The sequence below is a fragment of the Taudactylus pleione genome, unplaced genomic scaffold (assembly GCF_031769625.1).
Source record: "Taudactylus pleione unplaced genomic scaffold, aTauple2 ptg001778l, whole genome shotgun sequence".
Lineage (NCBI taxonomy): Eukaryota > Metazoa > Chordata > Amphibia > Anura > Myobatrachidae > Taudactylus > Taudactylus pleione.
In genome coordinates, this window is record NW_028286175.1 from 515,001 (window position 1) to 530,000 (window position 15,000).

The 15,000-nt window shown below is 37.0% G+C and overlaps 50 pseudogenes; all 50 read right to left on the bottom strand.

Annotated features, from left to right (window-relative positions):
* Window positions 1-677: 677 nt before the first annotated feature.
* On the bottom strand, window positions 678-796 carry LOC148438401 (5S ribosomal RNA; annotated as a pseudogene).
* A 116-nt stretch (window positions 797-912) lies between these two features.
* Window positions 913-1,031, bottom strand: LOC148438402 (5S ribosomal RNA; annotated as a pseudogene).
* A 116-nt stretch (window positions 1,032-1,147) lies between these two features.
* On the bottom strand, window positions 1,148-1,266 carry LOC148438403 (5S ribosomal RNA; annotated as a pseudogene).
* A 116-nt stretch (window positions 1,267-1,382) lies between these two features.
* Window positions 1,383-1,501, bottom strand: LOC148438404 (5S ribosomal RNA; annotated as a pseudogene).
* Window positions 1,502-1,852: 351 nt separating this feature from the next.
* On the bottom strand, window positions 1,853-1,971 carry LOC148438405 (5S ribosomal RNA; annotated as a pseudogene).
* A 116-nt stretch (window positions 1,972-2,087) lies between these two features.
* On the bottom strand, window positions 2,088-2,206 carry LOC148438406 (5S ribosomal RNA; annotated as a pseudogene).
* Window positions 2,207-2,321: 115 nt separating this feature from the next.
* On the bottom strand, window positions 2,322-2,440 carry LOC148438407 (5S ribosomal RNA; annotated as a pseudogene).
* A 116-nt stretch (window positions 2,441-2,556) lies between these two features.
* LOC148438408 (5S ribosomal RNA) lies at window positions 2,557-2,675 on the bottom strand (annotated as a pseudogene).
* A 116-nt stretch (window positions 2,676-2,791) lies between these two features.
* Window positions 2,792-2,910, bottom strand: LOC148438409 (5S ribosomal RNA; annotated as a pseudogene).
* A 116-nt stretch (window positions 2,911-3,026) lies between these two features.
* Window positions 3,027-3,145, bottom strand: LOC148438410 (5S ribosomal RNA; annotated as a pseudogene).
* A 116-nt stretch (window positions 3,146-3,261) lies between these two features.
* LOC148438411 (5S ribosomal RNA) lies at window positions 3,262-3,380 on the bottom strand (annotated as a pseudogene).
* Window positions 3,381-3,721: 341 nt separating this feature from the next.
* Window positions 3,722-3,840, bottom strand: LOC148438412 (5S ribosomal RNA; annotated as a pseudogene).
* A 341-nt stretch (window positions 3,841-4,181) lies between these two features.
* Window positions 4,182-4,300, bottom strand: LOC148438413 (5S ribosomal RNA; annotated as a pseudogene).
* Window positions 4,301-4,651: 351 nt separating this feature from the next.
* Window positions 4,652-4,770, bottom strand: LOC148438414 (5S ribosomal RNA; annotated as a pseudogene).
* A 116-nt stretch (window positions 4,771-4,886) lies between these two features.
* Window positions 4,887-5,005, bottom strand: LOC148438415 (5S ribosomal RNA; annotated as a pseudogene).
* A 351-nt stretch (window positions 5,006-5,356) lies between these two features.
* Window positions 5,357-5,475, bottom strand: LOC148438416 (5S ribosomal RNA; annotated as a pseudogene).
* Window positions 5,476-5,591: 116 nt separating this feature from the next.
* On the bottom strand, window positions 5,592-5,710 carry LOC148438417 (5S ribosomal RNA; annotated as a pseudogene).
* Window positions 5,711-5,826: 116 nt separating this feature from the next.
* Window positions 5,827-5,945, bottom strand: LOC148438418 (5S ribosomal RNA; annotated as a pseudogene).
* Window positions 5,946-6,061: 116 nt separating this feature from the next.
* On the bottom strand, window positions 6,062-6,180 carry LOC148438419 (5S ribosomal RNA; annotated as a pseudogene).
* A 351-nt stretch (window positions 6,181-6,531) lies between these two features.
* LOC148438420 (5S ribosomal RNA) lies at window positions 6,532-6,650 on the bottom strand (annotated as a pseudogene).
* A 115-nt stretch (window positions 6,651-6,765) lies between these two features.
* LOC148438421 (5S ribosomal RNA) lies at window positions 6,766-6,884 on the bottom strand (annotated as a pseudogene).
* Window positions 6,885-7,000: 116 nt separating this feature from the next.
* On the bottom strand, window positions 7,001-7,119 carry LOC148438422 (5S ribosomal RNA; annotated as a pseudogene).
* Window positions 7,120-7,235: 116 nt separating this feature from the next.
* Window positions 7,236-7,354, bottom strand: LOC148438423 (5S ribosomal RNA; annotated as a pseudogene).
* Window positions 7,355-7,470: 116 nt separating this feature from the next.
* LOC148438424 (5S ribosomal RNA) lies at window positions 7,471-7,589 on the bottom strand (annotated as a pseudogene).
* A 116-nt stretch (window positions 7,590-7,705) lies between these two features.
* LOC148438425 (5S ribosomal RNA) lies at window positions 7,706-7,824 on the bottom strand (annotated as a pseudogene).
* A 341-nt stretch (window positions 7,825-8,165) lies between these two features.
* LOC148438426 (5S ribosomal RNA) lies at window positions 8,166-8,284 on the bottom strand (annotated as a pseudogene).
* A 351-nt stretch (window positions 8,285-8,635) lies between these two features.
* LOC148438427 (5S ribosomal RNA) lies at window positions 8,636-8,754 on the bottom strand (annotated as a pseudogene).
* A 116-nt stretch (window positions 8,755-8,870) lies between these two features.
* LOC148438428 (5S ribosomal RNA) lies at window positions 8,871-8,989 on the bottom strand (annotated as a pseudogene).
* A 351-nt stretch (window positions 8,990-9,340) lies between these two features.
* On the bottom strand, window positions 9,341-9,459 carry LOC148438429 (5S ribosomal RNA; annotated as a pseudogene).
* A 116-nt stretch (window positions 9,460-9,575) lies between these two features.
* LOC148438430 (5S ribosomal RNA) lies at window positions 9,576-9,694 on the bottom strand (annotated as a pseudogene).
* A 116-nt stretch (window positions 9,695-9,810) lies between these two features.
* Window positions 9,811-9,929, bottom strand: LOC148438431 (5S ribosomal RNA; annotated as a pseudogene).
* A 115-nt stretch (window positions 9,930-10,044) lies between these two features.
* LOC148438432 (5S ribosomal RNA) lies at window positions 10,045-10,163 on the bottom strand (annotated as a pseudogene).
* A 585-nt stretch (window positions 10,164-10,748) lies between these two features.
* Window positions 10,749-10,867, bottom strand: LOC148438433 (5S ribosomal RNA; annotated as a pseudogene).
* A 115-nt stretch (window positions 10,868-10,982) lies between these two features.
* On the bottom strand, window positions 10,983-11,101 carry LOC148438434 (5S ribosomal RNA; annotated as a pseudogene).
* Window positions 11,102-11,217: 116 nt separating this feature from the next.
* On the bottom strand, window positions 11,218-11,336 carry LOC148438435 (5S ribosomal RNA; annotated as a pseudogene).
* Window positions 11,337-11,452: 116 nt separating this feature from the next.
* On the bottom strand, window positions 11,453-11,571 carry LOC148438436 (5S ribosomal RNA; annotated as a pseudogene).
* A 116-nt stretch (window positions 11,572-11,687) lies between these two features.
* On the bottom strand, window positions 11,688-11,806 carry LOC148438437 (5S ribosomal RNA; annotated as a pseudogene).
* A 116-nt stretch (window positions 11,807-11,922) lies between these two features.
* LOC148438438 (5S ribosomal RNA) lies at window positions 11,923-12,041 on the bottom strand (annotated as a pseudogene).
* Window positions 12,042-12,156: 115 nt separating this feature from the next.
* Window positions 12,157-12,275, bottom strand: LOC148438439 (5S ribosomal RNA; annotated as a pseudogene).
* Window positions 12,276-12,391: 116 nt separating this feature from the next.
* LOC148438440 (5S ribosomal RNA) lies at window positions 12,392-12,510 on the bottom strand (annotated as a pseudogene).
* A 116-nt stretch (window positions 12,511-12,626) lies between these two features.
* LOC148438441 (5S ribosomal RNA) lies at window positions 12,627-12,745 on the bottom strand (annotated as a pseudogene).
* A 116-nt stretch (window positions 12,746-12,861) lies between these two features.
* LOC148438442 (5S ribosomal RNA) lies at window positions 12,862-12,980 on the bottom strand (annotated as a pseudogene).
* A 116-nt stretch (window positions 12,981-13,096) lies between these two features.
* On the bottom strand, window positions 13,097-13,215 carry LOC148438443 (5S ribosomal RNA; annotated as a pseudogene).
* A 116-nt stretch (window positions 13,216-13,331) lies between these two features.
* On the bottom strand, window positions 13,332-13,450 carry LOC148438444 (5S ribosomal RNA; annotated as a pseudogene).
* A 116-nt stretch (window positions 13,451-13,566) lies between these two features.
* LOC148438445 (5S ribosomal RNA) lies at window positions 13,567-13,685 on the bottom strand (annotated as a pseudogene).
* A 116-nt stretch (window positions 13,686-13,801) lies between these two features.
* LOC148438446 (5S ribosomal RNA) lies at window positions 13,802-13,920 on the bottom strand (annotated as a pseudogene).
* Window positions 13,921-14,036: 116 nt separating this feature from the next.
* On the bottom strand, window positions 14,037-14,155 carry LOC148438447 (5S ribosomal RNA; annotated as a pseudogene).
* A 116-nt stretch (window positions 14,156-14,271) lies between these two features.
* LOC148438448 (5S ribosomal RNA) lies at window positions 14,272-14,390 on the bottom strand (annotated as a pseudogene).
* Window positions 14,391-14,731: 341 nt separating this feature from the next.
* Window positions 14,732-14,850, bottom strand: LOC148438449 (5S ribosomal RNA; annotated as a pseudogene).
* Window positions 14,851-14,966: 116 nt separating this feature from the next.
* The window catches only part of LOC148438450 (5S ribosomal RNA), a 119-nt pseudogene continuing 85 nt past the window's right edge, over window positions 14,967-15,000 (bottom strand).

Genomic DNA, 15,000 nt, shown 5'->3' on the forward strand with positions numbered 1-15,000 from the left:
GTATTCCCAGGTGGTCTCCCATCCAAGTACTAACCAGGCCCAACACTGCATAGCTTCCAAGATCAGATGAGATTGTTATTGTCCAGTGTGCTTTGGCTGTATGTGCTCAAAAACATTAACTTTAGACCTCTTTTACTTCTTAACTCAAGTAAATTCATTGATAAGTTGAAAAAATTAAATGTAAAATGTAATAGAAAAGAATGTTATGGCAGTATAAAATTACCTATTGCACGTGGTATCCCATCCAAGTACTAACCAGGCCCAACACTGCATAGCTTCCAAGATCAGAAGAGATTGGGCATGTCCAGTGTGGTTTGTCTGCAGGCGATCAAAAATATTTACATTAGACCTCTTTTACTTCTTAACTCAAGTAAATTAATTTATAAGTTGAAAAATTTAAATGTAAAATGTAATAGAAAAGAATGTTATGGCAGTATAAAATGATGTACAGCACCTGTTATTCCCAGGTGTTCTCCCATCCAAGTACTTACCAGGCACAACATGGCATAGCGTCCAAGATCAGACGAGATTGGGCATGTCCAGTGTGGTTTGTCTGTAGGCCCTCAAATAAATTAACTTTAGACCTCTTTTACTTCTTAACTCAAGTAAATTCATTGATAAGTTGAAAAAATTAAATGTAAAATGTAATAGAAAAGAATGTTATGGCAGTATAAAATTACCTACTGCACCTGGTATTCCCAGGTGGTATCCCATCCAAGTACTTACCAGGCCCAACACTGTATAGCTTCCAAGATCAGACGAGATTGGGCATGTCCAGTGAGGATTGGCTGTAGGTGCACAAAAACATTAACTTTAGACCTCTATTACTTTTTAACTCAAGTAAGTTCATTGATAAGTTGAAAAAATTAAATGTAAAATGTAATAGAAAAGAATTTTATAGTATGATAAAATGAACTACAGCAGCTGGTATTCCCTGGTGGTCTCCCATCCAAGTACTAACCAGGCCCAACACTGCATAGCTTCCAATATCAGACGAGATTGGGCATGCCCAGTGTGGTTTGGCTGTAGGTGCTCAAAAGAGTTAACTTTAGACCTCATTTACTTCTTAACTCAAGTAAATTCATTGATAAGTTGAAAAAAAGTAATGTAATATGTAATAGAAAAGAATGTTATGGCTATATAAAATTACCTACAGCACCTGGTATTCCCAGGTGGTCTCCCATCCAAGTACTAACCATGCCCAACACTGCATAGCTTCCAAGATCAGACGACATTGGCCATGTCCAGTGTGGTTTGGCTATAGGTGCTCAAAGACATTAACTTTAGACATCTTTTACTTCTTGACTCAAGTAAATTCATTGATAAGTTGAAAAAATTAAATGTAAAATTTAATAGAAAAGAAAGTTATGGCAGTATAAAATTACCTACAGCACCTGGTATTCCCAGGTGGTCTCCCATTCAAGTACTAACCAGGCCCAACACTGCATAGCTTCCAAGATCAGACGAGATTGGGCATGTCCAGTGTGGTTTGGCTGTAGGCGCTCAAAAACATTAACTGTAGACCACTTTTACTTCTTAACTCAAATAAGTTCATTGATAAGTTGAAAAAATTAAATGTAAAATGTAATAGAAAAGAATGTTATAGTATGATAAAATGAACTACAGCACCTGGTATTCCCTGGTGGTCTCCCATCCAACTACTAACCATGCCCAACACTGCATAGCTTCCAAGATCAGACGACATTGGCCATGTACAGTGTGATTTGGCTGTAGGCGCTCAAAAACATTAACTTTAGACCTCTTTTACTTCTTAACTCAAGTAAATTCATTGATAAGTTGAAAAAATTAAATGTAAAATGTAATAGAAAAGAATGTTATGGCAGTATAAAATTACCTACTGCACCTGGTTTTCCCAAGTGGTTTCCCTTCCAAGTACTGACCAGGCCCAACACTGCATAGCTACCAAAATAAGACGAGATTGGGCATGTCCAGTGTGGATTGGCTGTAGGTGCTCAAAAGCATTAAATTTAGACCTCTGTTACTTCTTAACTCAAGGAAATTCATTGATTAGTTGAAAAAATTAAATGTAAAATGTAATAGAAAAGAATGTTATGGCAGTATAAAATTACCTACAGCACCTGGTATTCCCAGGTGGTCTCCCATCCAAGTACTAACCAGGCCCAACACTGCATAGGTTCCAAGATCAGACGAGATTGGGCATGTCCAGTGTGGTTTGGCTGTAGGTGCTCAAAAACATTAACTTTAGACCTCTTTTACTTCTTAACTCAAGTAAATTCATTGATAAGTTGAAAAATTAAATGAGGAATGTAATAGAAAAGAATGTTATGGCAGTATAAAATTACCTACAGCTCCTGGTATTCCGAGGTGGTCTCCCATCCAAGTACTAACCAGGCCCAACACTGCATAGTTTCCAAGAGCAGACGAGATTGGGCATGTCCAATGTGGTTTGGCTGTAGGTGCTCAAAAACATTAACTTTAAACCTCTATTACTTCTTAACTCAAGTAAATTCATTGATAAGTTGAAAAAATTAAATGTAAAATGTAATAGAAAAGAATGTTATGGCAGTATAAATTTACCTACAGCAACAGGTATTCCCAGGTGGTCTCCCATCCAAGTACTAACCAGGCCCAACACTGCATAGCTTCCAAGATCAGACGAAATTGGGAATGTCCAGGGTGGTTTGGCTGTAGGTGCTCAAAAACATTAACTTTAGACTTCTTTTACTTCTTAGCTCAAGTAAATTCATTGATAAGTTGAAAAAATGTAATGTAAAATGTAATAGAAAAGAATGTTATGGCAGTATAAAATTACATACAGCACCTGGTATTCCCAGGTGGTTTCCCATCCAAGTACTAACCAGGCCAAACACTGCATAGCTTCCAAGATCAGACGAGATTGGGCATGTCCAGTGTGGTTTGGCTGTAGGTACTCAAAAACATTAACTTTAGAACTCTTTTACTTCTTAACTCAAGTAAATTCAATGATAATTTGAAAAAATGAAATGTAAAATGTAATAGAAAAGAATGTTATGGCTGTCTAAAATTACCTACAGCACCAGGTATTCCCAGGTGGTCTCCCATCCAAGTACAAACCAGGCCCAACACTGCATAGCTTCCAAGATCAGAAAAGATTGGGTATGTCCAGTGTGCTTTGGCTGTAGGTGCTCAAAAGCATTACATTTAGATCTCTATTACTTCTTAACTCAAGTAAATTCATTGATAAGTTGAAAAAATTAAATGTAAAATGTAATAGAAAAGAATGTTATGGCAGTATAAAATTACCTACAGCACCTGGTAGTCCCAGGTGGTCTCCCATCCAAGTACTAACCAGGCCAAACACTGCATAGCTTCCAAGATCAGATGAGATTGGGCATGTCCAGTGTGGTTTGGCTGAAGGAGCTCAAAAACATTAACTTTAGACCTCTTTTACTTCTTTGCTCAAGTAAATTCATTGATAAGTTGAAAAAATTAAATGTAAAATGTAATAGAAAAGAATGCTATGGCTGTCTAAAATTACCGACAGCACCAGGTAGTCTCCCATCCAAGTACAAACCAGGCCCAACACTGCATAGCTTCCATGATCAGAAAAGATTGGGTATGTCCAGTGTGCTTTGGCTGTAGGTGCTCAAAAGCATTAAATTTAGACCTCTATTACTTCTTAACTCAAGTAAATTCATTGATAAGTTGAAAAAGTTAAATGTAAAATGTAATAGAAAAGAATGTTATGGCAATATAAAATTACCTACAGCACCTGGTAGTCCCAGGTGGTCTCCCATCCAAGTACTAACCAGGCCAAACACTGCATAGCTTCCAAGATCAGATGAGATTGGGCATGTCCAGTGTGGTTTGGCTGAAGGAGCTCAAAAACATTAACTTTAGACCTCTTTTACTTCTTTGCTCAAGTAAATTCATTGATAAGTTGAAAAAATTAAATGTAAAATGTAATAGAAAAGAATGCTATGGCTGTCTAAAATTACCGACAGCACCAGGTAGTCTCCCATCCAAGTACAAACCAGGCCCAACACTGCATAGCTTCCATGATCAGAAAAGATTGGGTATGTCCAGGGTGCTTTGGCTGTAGGTGCTCAAAAGCATTAAATTTAGACCTCTATTACTTCTTAACTCAAGTAAATTCATTGATAAGTTGAAAAAGTTAAATGTAAAATGTAATAGAAAAGAATGTTATGGCAATATAAAATTACCTACAGCACCTGGTATTCCCACGTGGTCTCCCATCCAACTACTAACCAGGCCAAACACTGCATAGCTTCCAAGATCAGATGAGAATGGGCATGTCCAGTGTGGTTTGGCTGTAGGTGCTCAAAAACATTAGCTTTAGACCTCTTTTACTTCTTAGCTCAAGTAAATTCATTGCTAAGTTGAATAAATTAAATGTAAAATGTAATAGAAAAGAATGTTAAGGCTATCTAAAATTACCTCCAGCATCTGGTATTCCCAGGTGGTCTCCCATTCAAGTACTAACCAGGCCCAACACTGCATAGCTTCCAAGATCAGATGAGATTGTTATTGTCCAGTGTGCTTTGGCTGTATGTGCTCAAAAACATTAACTTTATACCTCTTTTACTTCTTAACTCAAGTAAATTCATTGATAAGTTGAAAAAATTAAATGTAAAATGTAATAGAAAAGAATGTTTTGGCTGTATAAAATCATCTACAGCACCTGGTATTCCCAGGTGGTCTCCCACCCACGTACTAACCAGGTCCAACACTGCATAGCTTCCAAGATCAGAGGAGATTGGGCATGTCCAGTGTGGTTTGGCTGTTGGTGCTCAAAAACATTAACTTTAGACCTCTATTACTTCTTAACTTAAGTAAAATCATTGATAAGTTGAAAAAATTAAATGTAAAATGTAATAGATAAGAATGTTATGGCAGTATAAAATTACCTATTGCACCTGGTATTCCCAGGTGGTCTCCCATCCAAGTACTAACCAGGCCCAACACTGCATAGCTTCCAAGATCAGAAGAGATTGGGCATGTCCAGTGTGGTTTGTCTGCAGGCGATCAAAAATAATTATATTAGACCTCTTTTACTTCTTAACTCAAGTAAATTAATTTATAAGTTGAAAAATTTAAATGTAAAATGTAATAGAAAAGAATGTTATGGCAGTATAAAATGATGTACAGCACCTGTTATTCCCAGGTGTTCTCCCATCCAAGTACTTACCAGGCACAACATGGCATAGCGTCCAAGATCAGACGAGATTGGGCATGTCCAGTGTGGTTTGGCTGTAGGCCCTCAAATAAATTAACTTTAGACCTCTTCTACTTCTTAACTCAACTAAATTCATTGATAAGTTGAAAAAATTAAATGTAAAATGTAATAGAAAAGAATGTTATGGCAGTATAAAATTACCTACTGCACCTGGTATTCCCTGGTGGTATCCCATCCAAGTACTTACCAGGCCCAACACTGTATAGCTTCCAAGATCAGACGAGATTGGGCATGTCCAGTGAGGATTGGCTGTAGTTGCACAAAAACATTAACTTTAGACCTCTATTACTTTTTAACTCAAGTAAGTTCATTGATAAGTTGAAAAAATTAAATGTAAAATGTAATAGAAAAGAATTTTATGGTATGATAAAATGAACTACAGCAGCTGGTATTCCCTGGTGGTCTCCCATCCAAGTACTAACCAGGCACAACACTGCATAGCTTCCAATATCAGACGAGATTGGGCATGTCCAGTGTGGTTTGGCTGTAGGTGCTCAAAAGAGTTAACTTTAGACCTCATTTACTTCTTAACTCAAGTAAATTCATTGATAAGTTGAAAAAATGTAATGTAATATGTAATAGAAAAGAATGTTATGGCTATATAAAATTACCTACAGCACCTGGTATTCCCAGGTGGTCTCCCATCCAAGTACTAACCATGCCCAACACTGCATAGCTTCCAAGATCAGACGACATTGGCCATGTCCAGTGTGGTTTGGCTATAGGTGCTCAAAAACATTAACTTTAGACATCTTTTACTTCTTGACTCAAGTAAATTCATTGATAAGTTGAAAAAATTAAATGTAAAATGTAATAGAAAAGAATGTTATGGCAGTATAAAATTACCTACAGCACCTGGTATTCCCAGGTGGTCTCCCATTCAAGTACTAACCAGGCCCAACACTGCATAGCTTCCAAGATCAGACGAGATTGGGCATGTCCAGTGTGGTTTGGCTGTAGGCGCTCAAAAACATTAACTGTAGACCACTTTTACTTCTTAACTCAAATAAGTTCATTGATAAGTTGAAAAAATTAAATGTAAAATGTAATAGAAAAGAATGTTATAGTATGATAAAATGAACTACAGCACCTGGTTTTCCCAGGTGGTTTCCCTTCCAAGTACTGACCAGGCCCAACACTGCATAGCTACCAAAATAAGACGAGATTGGGCATGTCCAGTGTGGATTGGCTGTAGGAGCTCAAAAGCATTAACTGTAGACCTCTGTTACTTCTTAACTCAAGGAAATTCATTGATTAGTTGAAAAAATTAAATGTAAAATGTAATAGAAAAGAATGTTATGGCAGTATAAAATTACCTACAGCACTTGGTATTCCCAGGTGGTCTCCCATCCAAGTACTAACCAGGCCCAACACTGCATAGGTTCCAAGATCATACGAGATTGGGCATGTCCAGTGTGGTTTGGCTGTAGGTGCTCAAAAACATTAACTTTAGACCTCTTTTACTTCTTAACTCAAGTAAATTCATTGATAAGTTGAAAAATTAAATGAGGAATGTAATAGAAAAGAATGTTATGGCAGTATAAAATTACCTACAGCTCCTGGTATTCCGAGGTGGTCTCCCATCCAAGTACTAACCAGGCCCAACACTGCATAGTTTCCAAGATCAGACGAGATTGGGCATGTCCAATGTGGTTTGGCTGTAGGTGCTCAAAAACATTAACTTTAGACCTCTATTACTTCTTAACTCAAGTAAATTCATTGATAAGTTGAAAAAATTAAATGTAAAATGTAATAGAAAAGAATGTTATGGCAGTATAAATTTACCTACAGCAACAGGTATTCCCAGGTGGTCTCCCATCCAAGTACTAACCAGGCCCAACACTGCATAGCTTCCAAGATCAGACGAAATTGGGCATGTCCAGTGTGGTTTGGCTGTAGGTGCTCATAAACATTAACTTTAGACTTCTTTTACTTCTTAGCTCAAGTAAATTCATTGATAAGTTGAAAAAATGTAATGTAAAATGTAATAGAAAAGAATGTTATGGCAGTATAAAATTACATACAGCACCTGGTATTCCCAGGTGGTTTCCCATCCAAGTACTAACCAGGCCAAACACTGCATAGCTTCCAAGATCAGACGAGATTGGGCATGTCCAGTGTGGTTTGGCTGTAGGTACTCAAAAACATTAACTTTAGAACTCTTTTACTTCTTAACTCAAGTAAATTCAATGATAATTTGAAAAAATGAAATGTAAAATGTAATAGAAAAGAATGTTATGGCTGTCTAAAATTACCTACAGCACCAGGTATTCCCAGGTGGTCTCCCATCCAAGTACAAACCAGGCCCAACACTGCATAGCTTCCAAGATCAGAAAAGATTGGGTATGTCCAGTGTGCTTTGGCTGTAGGTGCTCAAAAGCATTACATTTAGATCTCTATTACTTCTTAACTCAAGTAAATTCATTGATAAGTTGAAAAAATTAAATGTAAAATGTAATAGAAAAGAATGTTATGGCAGTATAAAATTACCTACAGCACCTGGTAGTCCCAGGTGGTCTCCCATCCAAGTACTAACCAGGCCAAACACTGCATAGTTTCCAAGATCAGATGAGATTGGGCATGTCCAGTGTGGTTTGGCTGAAGGAGCTCAAAAACATTAACTTTAGACCTCTTTTACTTCTTTACTCAAGTAAATTCATTGATAAGTTGAAAAAATTAAATGTAAAATGTAATAGAAAAGAATGCTATGGCTGTCTAAAATTACCGACAGCACCAGGTAGTCTCCCATCCAAGTACAAACCAGGCCCAACACTGCATAGCTTCCATTATCAGAAAAGATTGGGTATGTCCAGTGTGCTTTGGCTGTAGGTGCTCAAAAGCATTAAATTTAGACCTCTATTACTTCTTAACTCAAGTAAATTCATTGATAAGTTGAAAAAATTAAATGTAAAATGTAATAGAAAAGAATGTTATGGCAATATAAAATTACCTACAGCACCTGGTATTCCCACGTGGTCTCCCATCCAACTACTAACCAGGCCAAACACTGCATAGCTTCCAAGATCAGACGAGAATGGGCATGTCCAGTGTGGTTTGGCTGTAGGTGCTCAAAAACATTAGCTTTAGACCTCTTTTACTTCTTAGCTCAAGTAAATTCATTGCTAAGTTGAATAAATTAAATGTAAAATGTAATAGAAAAGAATGTTAAGGCTATCTAAAATTACCTCCAGCATCTGGTATTCCCAGGTGGTCTCCCATTCAAGTACTAACCAGGCCCAACACTGCATAGCTTCCAAGATCAGATGAGATTGTTATTGTCCAGTGTGCTTTGGCTGTATGTGCTCAAAAACATTAACTTTATACCTCTTTTACTTCTTAACTCAAGTAAATTCATTGATAAGTTGAAAAAATTAAATGTAAAATGTAATAGAAAAGAATGTTTTGGCTGTATAAAATCATCTACAGCACCTGGTATTCCCAGGTGGTCTCCCACCCACGTACTAACCAGGTCCAACACTGCATAGCTTCCAAGATCAGAGGAGATTGGGCATGTCCAGTGTGGTTTGGCTGTTGGTGCTCAAAAACATTAACTTTAGACCTCTATTACTTCTTAACTTAAGTAAAATCATTGATAAGTTGAAAAAATTAAATGTAAAATGTAATAGATAAGAATGTTATGGCAGTATAAAATTACCTATTGCACCTGGTATTCCCAGGTGGTCTCCCATCCAAGTACTAACCAGGCCCAACACTGCATAACTTCCAAGATCAGAAGAGATTGGGCATGTCCAGTGTGGTTTGTCTGCAGGCGATCAAAAATAATTATATTAGACCTCTTTTACTTCTTAACTCAAGTAAATTAATTTATAAGTTGAAAAATTTTAATGTAAAATGTAATAGAAAAGAATGTTATGGCAGTATAAAATGATGTACAGCACCTGTTATTCCCAGGTGTTCTCCCATCCAAGTACTTACCAGGCACAACATGGCATAGCGTCCAAGATCAGACGAGATTGGGCATGTCCAGTGTGGTTTGGCTGTAGGCCCTCAAATAAATTAACTTTAGACCTCTTTTACTTCTTAACTCAAGTAAATTCATTGATAAGTTGAAAAAATTAAATGTAAAATGTAATAGAAAAGAATGTTATGGCAGTATAAAATTACCTACTGCACCTGGTATTCCCTGGTGGTATCCCATCCAAGTACTTACCAGGCCCAACACTGTATAGCTTCCAAGATCAGACGAGATTGGGCATGTCCAGTGAGGATTGGCTGTAGTTGCACAAAAACATTAACTTTAGACCTCTATTACTTTTTAACTCAAGTAAGTTCATTGATAAGTTGAAAAAATTAAATGTAAAATGTAATAGAAAATAATTTTATAGTATGATAAAATGAACTACAGCAGCTGGTATTCCCTGGTGGTCTCCCATCCAAGTACTAACCAGGCCCAACACTGCATAGCTTCCAATATCAGATGAGATTGGCCATGTCCAGTGTGGTTTGGCTGTAGGTGCTCAAAAGAATTAACTTTAGACCTCATTTACTTCTTAACTCAAGTAAATTCATTGATAAGTTGAAAAAATGTAATGTAATATGTAATAGAAAAGAATGTTATTACTATATAAAATTACCTACAGCACCTGGTATTCCCAGGTGGTCTCCCATCCAAGTACTAACCATGCCCAACACTGCATAGCTTCCAAGATCAGACGACATTGGCCATGTCCAGTGTGATTTGGCTATAGGTGCTGAAAAATATTAACTTTAGACCTCTATTACTTCTTAACTCAAGTAAATTCATTGATAAGTTGAAAAAATTAAATGAAAATTTAATAGAAAAGAATGTTATGGCAGTATAAAATTACCTACAGCACCTGGTATTCCCAGGTGGTCTGCCATTCAAGTACTAACCAGGCCAAACACTGCATAGCTTCCAAGATCAGACAGGATTGGGCATGTCCAGTGTGGTTTGGCTGTAGGCGCTCAAAAACATTAACTGTAGACCACTTTTACTTCTTAACTCAAATAAGTTCATTGATAAGTTGAAAAAATTAAATGTAAAATGTAATAGAAAAGAATGTTATAGTATGATAAAAAGAACTACTGCACCTGGTATTCCCTGGTGGTCTCCCATCCAAGTACTAACCATGCCCAACACTGCATAGCTTCCAAGATCAGACGACATTGGCCATGTACAGTGTGGTTTGGCTGTAGGTGCTCATAAACATTAACTTTAAACCTCTTTTACTTCTTAACTCAAGTAAATTCATTGATAAGTTGAAAAAATTAAATGTAAAATGTAATAGAAAAGAATGTTATGGCAGTATAAAATTACCTACTGCACCTGGTTTTCCCAGGTGGTTCCCTTCCAAGTACTGACCAGGCTCAACACTGCATAGCTACCAAGATAAGACGAGATTGGGCATGTCCAGTGTGGATTGGCTGTAGGTGCTCAAAAGCATTAACTTTAGACCTCTGTTACTTCTTAACTCAAGGAAATTCATTGATTAGTTGAAAAAATTAAATGTAAAATGTAATAGAAAAGAATGTTATGGCAGTATAAAATTACCTACAGCACCTGGTATTCCCAGGTGGTCTCCCATCCAAGTACTAACCAGGCCCAACACTGCATAGGTTCCAAGATCAGACGAGATTGGGCATGTCCAGTGTGGTTTGGCTGTAGGTGCTCAAAAACATTAACTTTAGACCTTTTTTACTTCTTAACTCAAGTAAATTCATTGATAAGTTGAAAAATTAAATGAGAAATGTAATAGAAAAGAATGTTATGGCAGTATAAAATTACATACAGCTCCTGGTATTCCGAGGTGGTCTCCCATCCAAGTACTAACCAGGCCCAACACTGCATAGCTTCCAAGATCAGATTAGATTGGGCATGTCCACTGTTGTTTGGCTGTAGGTGCTCAAAAACATTAACTTTAGACCTCTATTACTTCTTAACTCAAGTAAATTCATTGATAAGTTGAAAAAATTAAATGTAAAATGTAATAGAAAAGACTGTTATGGCAGTATAAATTTACCTACAGCAACAGGTATTCCCAGGTGGTCTCCCATCCAAGTACTAACCAGGCCCAACACTGCATAGCTTCCAAGATCAGACGAAATTGGGCATGTCCAGTGTGGTTTGGCTGTAGTTGCTCAAAAACATTAACTTTAGACTTCTTTTACTTCTTAGCTCAAGTAAATTCATTGATAAGTTGAAAAAATGTAATGTAAAATGTAATAGAAAAGAATGTTATGGCAGTATAAAATTACATACAGCACCTGGTATTCCCAGGTGGTCTCCTGTCCAAGTACTAACCAGGCCCAACACTGCATAGCTTCCAAGATCAGACGAGATTGGGCATGTCCTGTGTGGTTTGGCTGTAGGTGCTCAAAAGCATTAACTTTAGACCTCTATTACTTCTTAACTCAAGTAAATTCATTGATAAGTTGAAAAAATTAAATGTAAAATGTAATAGGAAAGAATGTTAAGGCTGTCTAAAATTACCTACAGCACCAGGTATTCCCAGGTGGTCTCCCATCCAAGTACAAACCAGGCCCAACACTGCATAGCTTCCAAGATCAGAAAAGATTGGGTATGTCCATTGTGGTTTGGCTGTAGGTGCTCAAAAGCATTAAATTTAGACCGCTATTACTTCTTATCTCAAGTAAATTCATTGATAATTTGAAAAAATTAAATGTAAAATGTAATAGAAAAGAATGTTATGGCAGTATAAAATTACCTACAGCACCTGGTATTCCCAGGTGGTCTCCCATCCAAGTACTAACCAGGCCCAACACTGCATAGGTTCCAAGATCAGACGAGATTGGGCATGTCCAGTGTGGTTTTGCTGTAGGTGCTCAAAAACATTAACTTTAGACCTCTTTTACTTCTTAACTCAAGTAAATTCATTGATAAGTTGAAAAATTAAATGAGAAATATAATAGAAAAGAATGTTATGGCAGTATAAAATTACCTACAGCTCCTGGTATTCCGAGGTGGTCTCCCATCCAAGTACTAACCAGGCCAAACACTGCATAGCTTCCAAGATCAGATTAGATTGGGCATGTCCACTGTGGTTTGGCTATAGGTGCTCAAACACATTAACTTTAGACCTCTATTACTTCTTAACTCAAGTAAATTCATTGATAAGTTGAAAAAATTAAATGTAAAATGTAATAGAAAAGACTGTTATGGCAGTATAAATTTACCTACAGCAACAGGTATTCCCAGGTGGTCTCCCATCCAAGTACTAACCAGGCCCAACACTGCATAGCTTCCAAGATAAGACGAAATTGGGCATGTCCAGTGTGGTTTGGCTGTAGGTGCTCAAAAACATTAACTTTAGACTTTTTTTACTTCTTAGCTCAAGTAAATTCATTGATAAGTTGAAAAAATGTAATGTAAAATGTAATAGAAAAGAATGTTATGGCAGTATAAAATTACATACAGCACCTGGTATTCCCAGGTGGTCTCCTGTCCAAGTACTAACCAGGCCCAACACTGCATAGCTTCCAAGATCAGACGAGATTGGGCATGTCCTGTGTGGTTTGGCTGTAGGTGCTCAAAAGCATTAACTTTAGACCTCTATTACTTCTTAACTCAAGTAAATTCATTGATAAGTTGAAAAAATTAAATGTAAAATGTAATAGAAAAGAATGTTATGGCTGTCTAAAATTACCTACAGCACCAGGTATTCCCAGGTGGTCTCCCATCCAAGTACAAACCAGGCCCAACACTGCATAGCTTCCAAGATCAGAAAAGATTGGGTATGTCCATTGTGGTTTGGCTGTAGTTGCTCAAAAGCATTAACTTTAGACCTCTATTACTTCTTAACTCAAGTAAAGTCATTGATAAGTTGAAAAAATTAAATGTAAAATGTAATAGAAAAGACTGTTATGGCAGTATAAAATTACCTACAGCACCTGGGATTCCTAGGTGGTCTCCCATCCAAGTACTAACCAGGCCCAACACTGCATAGCTTCCAAGATCAGATGAGATTGGGCATGTCCAGTGTGGTTTGGCTGAAGGAGCTCAAAAGCATTAACTTTAGACCTCTTTTACTTCTTTACTCAAGTAAATTCATTGATAAGTTGAAAAAATTAAATGTAAAATGTAATAGAAAAGAATGTTATGGCTGTCAAAAATTACCTACAGCACCATGTGTTCCCAGGTGGTCTCCCATCCAAGTACAAACCAGGCCCAAATCAGCATAGCTTCCAAGATCATACAAGATTGGGCATGTCCAGTGTGGTTTGGCTGTAGGTGCTCAAAAGCATTAACTTTAGACCTCTATTACTTCTTAACTCAAGTAAAGTCATTGATAAGTTGAAAAAATTAAATGTAAAATGTAATAGAAAAGACTGTTATGGCAGTATAAAATTACCTACAGCACCTGGGATTCCTAGGTGGTCTCCCATCCAAGTACTAACCAGGCCCAACACTGCATAGCTTCCAAGATCAGATGAGATTGGGCATGTCCAGTGTGGTTTGGCTGAAGGAGCTCAAAAGCATTAACTTTAGACCTCTTTTACTTCTTTACTCAAGTAAATTCATTGATAAGTTGAAAAAATTAAATGTAAAATGTAATAGAAAAGAATGTTATGGCTGTCTAAAATTACCTACAGCACCAGGTATTCCCAGGTGGTCTCCCATCCAAGTACAAACCAGGCCCAACACTGCATAGCTTCCAAGATCAGAAAAGATTGGGTATGTCCAGTGTGCTTTGGCTGTAGGTGCTCAAAAGCATTAAATTTAGACCTCTATTACTTCTTAACTCAAGTAAATTCATTGATAAGTTGAAAAAATTAAATGTAAAATGAAATAGATAAGAATGTTATGGCAGTATAAAATTACCTACAGCACCTGGTATTCCCAGGTGGTCTCCCATCCAAGTACTAACCAGGCCAAACACTGCATAGCTTCCAAGATCAGATGAGATTGGGCATGTCCAGTGTGGTTTGGCTGAAGGAGCTCAAAAACATTAACTTTAGACCTCTTTTACTTCTTTACTCAAGTAAATTCATTGATAAGTTGAAAAAATTAAATGTAAAATGTAATAGAAAAGAATGTTATGGCAGTATAAAATTACCTACAGCACCTGGTATTCCCAGGTGGTTTCCCATCCAAGTACTAACCAGGCCAAACACTTCATAGCTTCCAAGATCAGACGAGATTGGGCATGTCCAGTGTGATTTGGCTGTAGGTGCTCAAAAACATTAACTTTAGACCTCTTTTACTTCTTAACTCAAGTAAATTCATTGATAAGTTGAAAAAATTAAATGTAAAATGTAATAGAAAAGAATGCTATGGCTGTCTAAAATTACCGACAGCACCAGGTAGTCTCCCATCCTAGTACAAACCAGGCCCAACACTGCATAGCTTCCAAGATCAGAAAAGTTTGGGTATGTCCAGTGTGCTTTGGCTGTAGGTGCTCAAAAGCATTAAATTTAGACCTCTATTACTTCTTAACTCAAGTAAATTCATTGATAAGTTGAAAAAATTAAATGTAAAATGTAATAGAAAAGAATGTTATGGCTGTCTAAAATTACCTACAGCACCAGGTATTCCCAGGTGGTCTCCCATCCAAGTACAAACCCGGCCCAACACTACATAGCTTCCAAGATCAAACAAGATTGGGCATGTCCAGTGTGGTTTGGCTGTTGGTGCTCAAAAACATTAACTTTAGACCTCTTTTACTTCTTAACTCAAGTAAATTCATTGATAAGTTGAAAAAATTAAATGTAAAATGTATTTGAAAAGAATGTTTTGGCTGTTTAAAATTACATACAGCACCTGGTATTCCAAGGTGGTCTCC